Here is an 11483-nt window from a genome sequence, read left to right as displayed (position 1 = left end):
GGCCTGATCCCTTGAGATCCAGTATGGTCCCCCTGCTGGCCATCATATGTGACCCAGAGGTGAAGGACAGAGGTGCTGGTGAGAGTCAGGGAGTCAGAATGGTGGAGGCAGGGGGACATGGAAGAAGGGATCCATTGTCCCATGCTAGCACACCATCCACCAGCCAGTATCCTCATCCACCACAGGTGCTGCCAATGTGGGCCAAGGGCATGGATTCCATGGTGGGGTCCAGAGGCACCAGACCCCACCATCAGGCAGGTAGTGCTCAGGCCTTGGTGGCTGCTTATCTTGCTGAGGATGTGGAGCCACTGCTGTGCAACCCCTTGGCCTACTGGGCAAGTCGCAGCTAGAAATGGCTGGATCTGGCCACAGTTGCCTGGGAACACCTGTCCTGTCCACCAACCAGTGTTCTGAGTGAGAGGATGTTCAACATTGCGGGGATGTAGTGACACCCCACCGTACCTGCTTGGATTCTGGTTTGGTGAAGCAGCTGGTGTTCCTCAAGGTGAACCTCCCACTCCTGGGGTTCCCTAAGCTCCACATGCAGATGGAGTGAGTGCCACCCTCTTCACTCCTTCAGCATTTATTTCCTTTTTTTCCTTTTTAAAAAGACAGTTAATGCCCCACTCTCAAAGCTGGAGGGGGAACTCACTGCATCACCAGTCAGCAGGGGAAGAACATTGCGCTGCTAAATTTTCATGCCAGGACAAACTTGGAGGTATGGGCTGGAGCTATGACAAAGGAGAAGGCCCCAGGTCCTGGACATGACCACTAAAACTGCACTCTGCCAGGGCCAGGGAGGCTTGATAGGACTGCTGGTGGTGTGACAGCCCCAGGAAATGCTAGGAATGAGGATCCCCCTGGTGAAAGGTGGGTAGGAGGCACCATAACCTCCAGCTACCACATGCACGCACACAGTCCTGGCTGGGGAAAGCCCAGACTCAACACATCTTTGACAGGCCTGAGGATTGCTGGGTGCAGTGAAATTGTAAGGCTCCAAGTGAGCTCAGCTTAGCTTCCTGGGGTGCCAGCTTTTGGGTTGAAAAACCCTTTGTCAGGCTAAGGAAGCACCTGCAGTTGGTGTACATGTGTGCTGTTCTTAGATTGAAAGAATAGTAAAGAAACCAGAGGCTGATATGCAATGCAGGCAAGAAAGCCAGTCACTGAAAGTGGAAATGGAGGCATCAGGGGGTGAGGGACAGGCTGGGGTGGAGGATGTAGCAGCACAGGTAAACTGGAGAGGTACCTGGGGAGTCAGATGTCCAGCAAGTTACAGTGTGTCAGAATTCAAATGTCTATATTGAGTCCGTGAGTTTCGGTACCTAGGAGGCTGATGAAGTGAAGTTCGTAGGCCCAGCTCTGAAAACTGGTTTGTAAATTCCCATTCAGGATCAGGCCTGAGAGACTGGAGGCAGAGTGGGTTTTTTTGTGAGGAATATGCCCCCATAGGTAGTTGGGTATTCTTGTCTTTGATAGATTCTGGTATGCAGTTTATTGGGGTACTGGAGATTGTTGGTAGGTTTTGTGTTTTGAGCTGTAGGAAGATGGCTTCAGTTCTGGTGATGACATTAGCTTAGCAAGGTTTGGCACTTGTTTGAATTTACAAACCACTTTTCAGAGCCGGGCCTATGAACTTCATTTCATCAGCCTCCTAGATACAGAAACTCATGGACTCAAAATAGACATTGGATTTATGACATGGTAAAACTGCTGACATCTGAGTCGCTAGGTATCTCTCCACTTTTACCTGCACTGCTACATCCTCCTTCCCCTCTACCCCAGGCTGTCCTTCACCCCCCTTACGCCTCCATTTCCATTTTCACTGACTGGCTTTCTTGCCTGCATTGCATGCCAGCCTCTGGCTTCCTTACTATTCCTTCCATCCAGGAACAGCACACACACATGCACCAACTTGCAAAGATATATTTCTGTAACTAACTATTCAGTTGGTCTGCTAAAACATACCAGATTAGATTGAGCCAAAAGAAAGGACCTTGTCTGCTAGTGCCATGTCCTTAGACCAACATCCCTAGTACCTGACGGGAAGCATGTAGGGCCCTGGGCACATCTATGCCCCAGGGCAGGGGCTGTCAGGGATAGTTCTCTGGCAGCTGCTGGAGAAGAAGCTCCTGCAGTAAAGGAAAGAAAGGGTCTAGTATGTGACAGTTTGGCTGCCTGAGATGCTGCTGGTGCTACTGTGCTGCTTACTAAGTTATTACCTGCTGCCATTTAAAGTGGTGGACCAGGCTGAGGCTGCAGGAGAGGAGGAGACCTCACTGGGGCACACTACCATATTGTGTAGAGGCCCCAGCACCAGTGAAGGCGTGCCTTAACACACACACAGTGTCACCCCTGTCACAAGTTTTCCTTGTTAGCATCCCAAGGTGCAGTTTCCCAGAAACCCCTGCACCTATCTGTTTGAAAGCTGGAAGGCTTAAAGGCCTCAGCAGAGGCAAGTGTGCGTGCAGTTTTCACCCTGGTGCACCTTAACACACGTGTATGACATGAGCTTTGCTTGTCATCAGCTTGAGGTGCAGTTTCCCATAAACCTCTAAACCTATCTCCTTGAAACATAGCAGGATTCGTGGCCTCAGCAGGGGCTACCATGCCTGCAGTTTTCACCTTGCTGTGCCCAAACACACATGTGGTATGAGTTTTGCTTTCAAGACTTTGAGGTTCAGGTTCCCAGAAACCCCTGCACTTATCTCCTTGAAACTTGGCAGGCTTCATGGCCACAGAAGGGGCTATCCCTGATAGTTTCATCCAAATCAGGCAAGAAATGACAAAGTTATAGGCAGTTTTGTGTTTTTATATTATAGCCTATAGGCAAAACAGCAAAACAGTGAAAGAGTTTTGATGAAATGAAACAGAGCAGCAGTTTCAAAACAAAATGAAACTTGAAATAAAACACTGTTCCATCAAAATGTTGAAATGGAAGTCAAGATGGAGTGGTGCTGTTTCCCACAGCCCTATTAAATAGCTTTCTTTTTTCTATCTTAACACTGATGTATTTATGGACAGAAAGCATTCCCTTGCAGCCTTCATTTTGGCATACTAAAAAGCCATGGTCTTTTAGTCTCCATCTATAAAATAGATTATCCTTTTCTTTGCACCTGTTCCAATTTAAATTAATCTTTCTTGAATGTAGGTGACCAGAACTGTAAACCAATGGCACTAATACTTCCCTTGGATGACACCAAGTTATGGGGAAGTGTGGTCATGCTTTAAGATAGGCTACAGTTACAGGCGGACCTAGACAGGCTAGCAAGTTGAGCAGATTGGAACCTGATGAAGTTCAACTTTGAGAAATGTCAAGCGCTCCACCTTGGGATTAGCAACCCCTAACACACCTACAGGCTTGGCAGCACCAAACTGACTAGCACCACAAATGAAAGGGACCTGGGGGTAATAATAGACGACAGTAGAAATATGAGCTGGCAGTGTGTTGCTGTAGCCAGTAGGGAAAATAATACTCTGGCATGCATCAATCAATGAATCTCTAGCAAAGCCGAGGAGGTGATTCTTCCACTTTACTCAGCACTGGTGTGACCGCAGCTGGAATACTACATCCAGTTCTGGGCACTGCACTTTAATAAGGATGTGGACAAGCTTGAGACAGTCCAAAGAAGATCCATCTGTATGATCAGAGTTTTAAAAGGGAAGCCATATGAGGAAAGTCTGAGGGATCTGGGACTGCTCAGCCTGAGGAAAAGGAGGCTGAGAGGGGACCTGGTAGCAGCTTACCACTACACTAAGGGAGTACATCAAGGGCTCATTGAGCAATTGTTCACCAGGGCACCCAAGGGGAAAACTAGGAGTAATGGCCACAAACTCTTGGAAGATTGATTCAGGCTCAACATTAAGAAAAACTTCTTCACAGTCAGGATGTCCAGACTGTGGAATAATTTCCCTCCAAAGGTGGTACAATCCTCTTCCCTGGCAATCTTCAAGAGGAGACTAGACAGTCACCTTGCTGGGGTCACCTGACCCCCAGTTATCTTTCCTGCTTGGTACAGGGGGATGGACCCGATGATCTTCCAAGGTCCCTTCTGGCCTTACAATCTATGAATCTATGGATCTCTACTGGAAATGCCTCTTTTGAGGCATCCTAGACATGCAGTTTTCACTTTCACTTTCATGGCTGCCTCTTCTTAACCAGTCAGTCATCTGTGACCAAATTTACACTCTAGTCCTTTTAATGCCTCAGTTATTTTTCCAGTCTGTAGCAGATTCTTTTTTGTTACTAGTCCATATTTGTCTCACCTCACATTTTGCAATCTTGAATGTCATCCATTTCTATTATTGAGGTCCTCAAGGTCATCAGGTTCTCAACCTTCCTCTGCCCTGACAATGCCTCCTAACTGTTTCTAGCATCTGCAAATGACTATTATTTGTGACAAATTCATTAAGGAAAATAAACAAACTAGATTCCATGACTGATCTTTAAGGGTCTGCACTAGTAAATAACCCCCTTTAGCCTGATACTTCCCTTGTCAACACCAATTATTGCCATCTTCCCCTGAGCTAACCCATGAGAGGATCCTGCTCCTGGTTATTGCTGGGCCACAATTTTGGGACTTATGCTCAGGTTCAGGTACTTAAGTCTGGGGCTGCATATGAAGCCATGTACCTGCTGGACCATAGCGCAGCCTACCAATCATGCTTAGTAGTTATGTGTATGCTTACATGTGCATGGTACATGTGTAGTAGGAACACAAACTATAAGTATCCAAAATGACAGTTACATGGCTTGGTAAGTGTCAGTAGGTGCATAAAGTGAAAAATAATTCTGCCTTTAAATTCTCTAGTCATCAGGTCCATATAAATCCTTAGAGGAAAAATGATGGCTGTATACCCTACTTCATGACAGTGCAAGTGCAGTGACAAATCCAGAGTTCTTTCAGAGGAAAATCCTGGCCTTCTCCACTGGTCTGTGAGCATCTCATTTCAGAGGTATAGGTGTAGATCTCAATGCTTGTTTTCAAAGCAATTTTTCAGCTCATAACTGCCTGTCCAGAACTATGTCAGTAGTACTCTGGTATTCAGCCTAATAAAAATTTTGTCAAAGAAGCATAAAGTTCCTTTCAGATCTTTTCCATGGAAAATCATTTTTATAGCAGGGAGCTGTAACAAGCATGCAGCTATGGAGTGAAAGTGTAAAATGATGAGAAATTTGGACGGTGTTATCTTCCAACAGGGAACAAGTTGCAAGCCACTTAGGATGCCTCTGGTGTATGAAGCATGACAGCCTGAATATTTTTCACGACAGATGATAATGTAAGAAATTTATTACAGATCTCAAAGGGGAATGCCCCACATTTCTGACTCCAGTCCCAGCTTCTGCATTCCAGATATACTGCTTAAATAATATAAAGTCATATCTTCCAGTGAATCATGTATAAGCCTGTCCCATCTTGCATTAAGAATGACTATATCATAGACTTCCAGGGTTGACATCTTCACTTTGGTTTTGATTTGCTAGAACTGCAATGTTATTGTTTCTGTAGCCACTGGAATGCACATAACACTTGCTGTTGTAACAGAAAGCCCCCTTTGTACATTTCCCTTCTGGACATTGATATAACAGAACCCCCTTCTTACCTGCACTTCCCACCCCCACCCCCCATTTTGTGTATTTCTTTTTCCTTCTAAGTATTAGCAGAGACCTAGCACACTCATTGCATGGGTGTGGCAAGGCTCAGAGCAACCTGGAAAGCTGAAATGGCTTTCTGAAGGAGAAACCTAGAAACTACATCTACATATCCATTAAGCTCAGTGTCACTAAAGAACACCAAACGAACTAAAATACCCACTTCAAAGACTGTAAATATATTCTGGTGCTAACCTAATTCACTTACTGTCCCCAGTAACCTTTGATCCTCACTACCTTGCATTGCATTTTTATATATTTCTCACAGTGCATTTCTATATTTTATCTGTTTCATCTTTTCTATGGCATTATATATTGTATATTTTATACTTTTAAACCCATAAGGAATGTACTTCCTGTAGAATGAAGTTACACCTTGGACCATTGTTAAAAACTGCATTGAAATTGTAATGGTTAAGTGATACAATCTGCTATATTGGGTGGTCCCTTGAATAAACGTGAGCATGAATGACAAACCAAGTACCTCTGGCTGTTAATTGATAATACCCTAGCCAGAGGAACTTACCATTACAAAACTCTACTCTACAAGCCATTTTAAGCTAATCAAGCCAAGGAACTGATTCCTGGAACTGAGCACCTAGTCCTGTAACCAATGACAATATAGCCATTAAGTCAACAAATCAAGGATGGACTTGAGAAACTTCAGGTACCAGCAGGCAGAGACACCCGTGACTAACAGCTGTCATGTATTACTCAAAACCCACGTGGGACAGCAACATCCGGATTGGGCAGCCAAGATGATACTGGGAAATCACACAAGTATGCCAGAAAAGAATAAAAGGCAGTGTAGTGTGACCCTCAGTGGCACCAGCACCTGACCTCCTGAGACAGAAGAACAAACAGGTGACCCCCTTCTGGAGAAGACATCACTTTGAAAGAAGCTGACCATCAAAAGCAGACTTCAGGGCCTCAGATAGGTAGACAGACTGACACCAGTGCTCTCACAATCACTAGAGCAGCTATGATACACTGTAATACATGGGTTTAAATTATATGGGTTTGAATGAGTGATTACATGTCTGGATGCTTGGCCTGAGAAGACTCTAGTCAAGAACCCTTCAAAAAGTCCAACCAAGAGCCTTTCAAAAAGTCCAGCAAAGTCACTTCAAATAAGTCCTTCCAAATCAATATGATTTCTATTTACAATATAAATACATTCATGTAGTTATATTGCTCATCTATAATTGATTGAGTACAAAATTCTGGGGTATTTTTGGTGAAAATAGGGTATCAAGCCTTGGTTCAGGAACCAATACCGCATTTATAACATTGTTTCTTATGAGAAAATTGGTTCTGAGTTACAATGTTTTGACTTAAGATGCAGTTTTCAGGAACCAATTGTGTCGTAAGTCCGAGTACTCTTAAAATACAGATCCAATCTTACAAATCTACCTCAACTCATGTGGAGAAAACTTACTAAATGAAAGAATTTGCATCTCAGCTGTTAGCTAAAAATTGAAACAGGTTAGTAGGACATCTTCATGATGGATGATGACACTGGTTCATGTCATGATGCACTCAAACTTGACATCCACCAGATTAATTTCTCATTTTCTATCCAGAAACATGGAATATAGTTAAATTTGCAACATACTGTTGGCATACAGCAACACTCATGATAATTAACATATGCCAAGTGCTACCCTTTTGTCTTACACTGGGTGCACCTACACAAGACACTTAATGCACAGAAGACTAATTCTACTGCACATTATAATGTGCTAATGTGCAGTAGATTTAGTCTAATGCACAGTAGCACCACAAAAAAAAAAGTGTTCATTTGCGCTACGGTGCAGTAGTGCAATTACAGTGCATTATCATCACAGGTACTAAACTGAATAAACCTTAATTATGGCACATTAATGAATGTGTAGACATGTCCACTGTGTTCTTAGACCAATTTCTCACTCACAGCAAAGGAACTGGTAAAAGGCATTGTAGGTTCCCATGTTTCAGTGCATAGCATGGCACTGATTTTCAGATCAAATGTGCTCAGACTGCAAGTAAACCAAGGTATGAGATTTCTAGTGATGTTGTAGGCACTGAGTAGTTCAAAAAGCAAGATGCAGGCTTGCTTAGAGAAACAACCATATTTTCTGGGTCTGTACAACAATTAAAAAATGTTCATGACCAACCTGGAGGAAGCTAGCTGCTTTCACTGAAAGGCAGATTTTCTCATCTCTGCCTGTAATATATGGTTCATTAAAATCTTCCCCTGGAGCACTTTATACTTGTTTGTATCAGTGACTGGATGCTGAACTGGGTGGCTCCTGATTCTGACCCAGTCCCTATGTAAATCTATTGTTAAGGAACAGTTTAAATTCATCTGTGAATCATAGACACAGATATGGAAAGGGAGCTAGATGGAGAGAGGAAACCAAACTATCAGATGTAAGCTCTCCCAGGGTTCCTGCTTCTGGTTATGATAAGGACCAGTAGCTGTAAAGTTTTTATCCCTTCTTGTGTTTTCCATAAGACTTTGAGATGCTATTAAACTCACAATCTGAGTTGTCTGAACAGTGATGTACACCACAGCAGATAATCTGTATTAATGTTCAGTAACTAGATGTATCACATCAGTGCTATGGATTTAAAAAAAATAATTACAAAAATGTTGGTTTCAAAGTTTTTTTCAAAATCCTTTTTTTAAAATTAATATATCTCTATTAAAAACTCCTTGTTAAGAGGTCCCATCCAAAAAGCATAAGTGGATAAACAACAGAATAGATAAACTGGGGCTTTTGTTTTTTGTGGGTTCTTATCCCTCTTTGGGAGAACCTATGCCAACATCCATTTAAATATTGATGAGAGATGTGATATACTAGGGATCTTTCCCTGGGGAAAAGAAAAGCTCAAGACAGGAAGTTTTAGTAGCATCCCAAGCTGCACCTAAATTTTATCTTTAGGATGAACATCCTAGTATTTTGAAGGCTGAGCTTATGACTGGATATTCTGCTTATTATATTCAACATATTCATTTCACCTTGTTTGCCTTACTCCTCTCCACTTACTCCTCTCCACTCCTCTCCACTTTGCATCCACCTATTGACATGAACTTAGACTGAGGGGTCAAATTTGTAGAAGTGCTCAGGTCATAGTTAGTAGGGCTGTGCACAAACTTGACAGCTGTTTCATTTCAGAGGTGTTTTGGGCCATTTCAGCACCTGAAACATCAAATCCGAATCAAAATGGAAGGCTCTGAAACATGTCTGAAATGAAACAAAGCATCCAAAATGTTTCAGAAATGTTTCAGAAAATGTCAGAGTTTTGGAGCGGGGCTTGCAGGGAAACTGTTATATGCTGCTGCCCTGCTGCATGATTTGGCTTCACAGGGAGCAGAGATCTGCACCAGGAGTTTCCTCACTGCCACTGCTCACCCCACACTGCCCCAGTGATGCAGGGCTGCGAGGTGCGGGCAGCAGCAGTGAGAAGACCCCTGGTGTGGATTTCTGCTCCCTTTGGAGCCAGGTCATGCAGCAGGGCAGGGCTGGTCCTTGCCACGTGACCTGGCTCCACAGGGAGCAAAGATCTGGGGCAGCACAGGATGGGCAGTGGTGGCGAGGAGACCCCAACATGAATCTCTGCTCTCTGCAGAGCCAGTTCATGTGGCAAGGCAGTGCTGGTCCCTGCCATGTGACCTGGCTTCAAAGGGAGCAGAGATCCAGGGCAGCGCAGGGCAGGTAGGGAGGTGAGGAGACCCTCCATGCAGATCTCTGCTCCCTGTGGAGCCAGGTCATATAGCAGGGCAGTGCTGGTCCTTGCCATATGACCTGGCTCCGCAGGGAGCAGAGATCTGTGCCAGGGTCTCCTCGCCACTGCTGCCCACCCAGCACAACCCCACATCACTGGGGCAGTGTGTGGTGGGCAGCAGCAGCAAGGAGACCCCAAGCACGGATCTCTGCTCTCTGCAGAGCTGAATCACGCAGCAGGGACCAGCAGGCTTACTTCCCATGCTGCACTGCTTCCCTGTCCCACAACTCTGTGACAGGGACCAGAGATCCATGCTGGGGTCTCCTTGCCTGCATGGAGGGCAGTGGTTCCCCACCCCCCTCCGGACGAGCCACCCATGGCCCCATCCTGCTCCCTGCTGGGGCCCTGCAGCCCGCCCCCCAAGCCCCACCCAGCTGGGCAGTAGGGCTGTATGAAGCTTGCAGCTCATTTGAAACAGATTTGAAGGAGATTTGGCAGAGCTGAATCTCCGAAACAGATTCAGCCAAAATGAAACAGGACAATAATCTGAAACACTAAAACAAATCACTGTCCTCCGAAACAGCTGAATCTGAAACCGAATCAAAGGACAGCTGTTTTGCACAGCCCTAATGGTTAGGTACATATAAGAAGTAGTCAGATATGCAAGAGGGCTCAGTAACTAGCAGCTTTCAGTAAGTTGAGAATCTGTCTGGGAAGCCTGATTCTTAAATTCTTTGGGTAGATACTGTCTGTTCTGCTTACCTTTTGGTAAGACTCAAAATCCTAACTCATTCCATACTGTGGTTTCTACCCACTCAAAATTCTTGTAAAGCCTAAAATCTGAATGGACTGTACTCTTTTGTACAGAAAGTTGAAACATTTTAGAACTTTTTGGAGGAATATAAGCTCCAATTTGATTGGGGCTGGGAAAACTTAATTGTTTAATTATCAGAATTTATTCTGATAAAATGGAAGAGCAGCTTGTGTTTTTAGATCATAAGCCATTAGAGCAACTCAAGAATTTATATTAGTCCCCAGTTTTTTGACAGTAAAAAAGTCTTGAATATTTTAAGGCATGCTGAGAGCAATGAAGTAATTGCCATGAGGAAAATGCATGAATGAATAGAATGTGTTGATTAGGTTATTAATTATTTTTATACGAGAAGATGTTTTCCTCATTGTGGCGCTCAGGCCCACTACCTCAGTCAGAACATTTAGATCACTTTTACCACACAGATTTCCAACATATCTTGGAATATTTCGTATTTCAGACTCCTGTAAGAACTAACTGATTCACAGGTCGTTTAAAGATGGATCTTTCCGTTATGACCAAAAGCTTAGTGATTTGCCCACTGTGACAAGATTTAGCCATACTGGCTAATCTAAACATTTGTGGTCCCCGAGACAAAGTCAATTGGGAACAATCTCTGCAAGAGCAAAGACTATGCAGAAGAAAAGTGGTTCTTTCTGTAGCTATTCAAGGTTGAGTTCCCCTCCTTCCCAGTAGAGCAATGCTGTTCAACTAGTGGCCCACAGGCCACATGATGTCTACGAGAGGTTATGTTATGGCCCTCAGGCTCCCACCTGGCCACCACTCATATCAATCTGGTTGCAATAGTAGTCAGAAACTCCAAGTTCCCCCATCCCTCCTCCAGCTCCCATGCTCTGAGCTCCATTCCACACTGGCCCCTGGGGCAGGTACAGAGTGAGACCAGGTGGTGAAGTATGTGGTACAGTGGTAGGGGAGTCTCTATGGGGACACACACTGCAGCAGGGGTGGGAAGGAGGGGTGTGGTTGCATGCTGCAGTGGGAGGATGTGGCTATGCACTGCAGTGGGCAGATGTGAGAACCTGCTGCTTTGGTGGGGGAGGGGCTTGCAGTGTGCAGCATCCCAGGGTGCCTGCTAGCATGGCCTATGGGGAATGTGCCCCCCTGCCACCCAGAAGTTGGAGAGCTCTGTAGTAGAGGAAGGAAAGGAGAGTTTCCTCCAATCCCTGCCCACTGCCTCCATGAGGAGACAAGCCAAAGGTGGGAAATTAAAGACCTGAATTATTGACAAGGCTGACCTGAGCAATCTTCATAGTTTCATAGTAGCTAGGGTGAGGAGGGATCTGAACAGTT

Source organism: Gavialis gangeticus, unplaced genomic scaffold (assembly GCF_001723915.1).
Source record: "Gavialis gangeticus isolate Ggan-Ray unplaced genomic scaffold, GavGan_comp1, whole genome shotgun sequence".
Taxonomy (NCBI): Eukaryota; Metazoa; Chordata; order Crocodylia; family Gavialidae; genus Gavialis; species Gavialis gangeticus.
Note: the sequence above shows the minus strand (reverse complement) of the source record.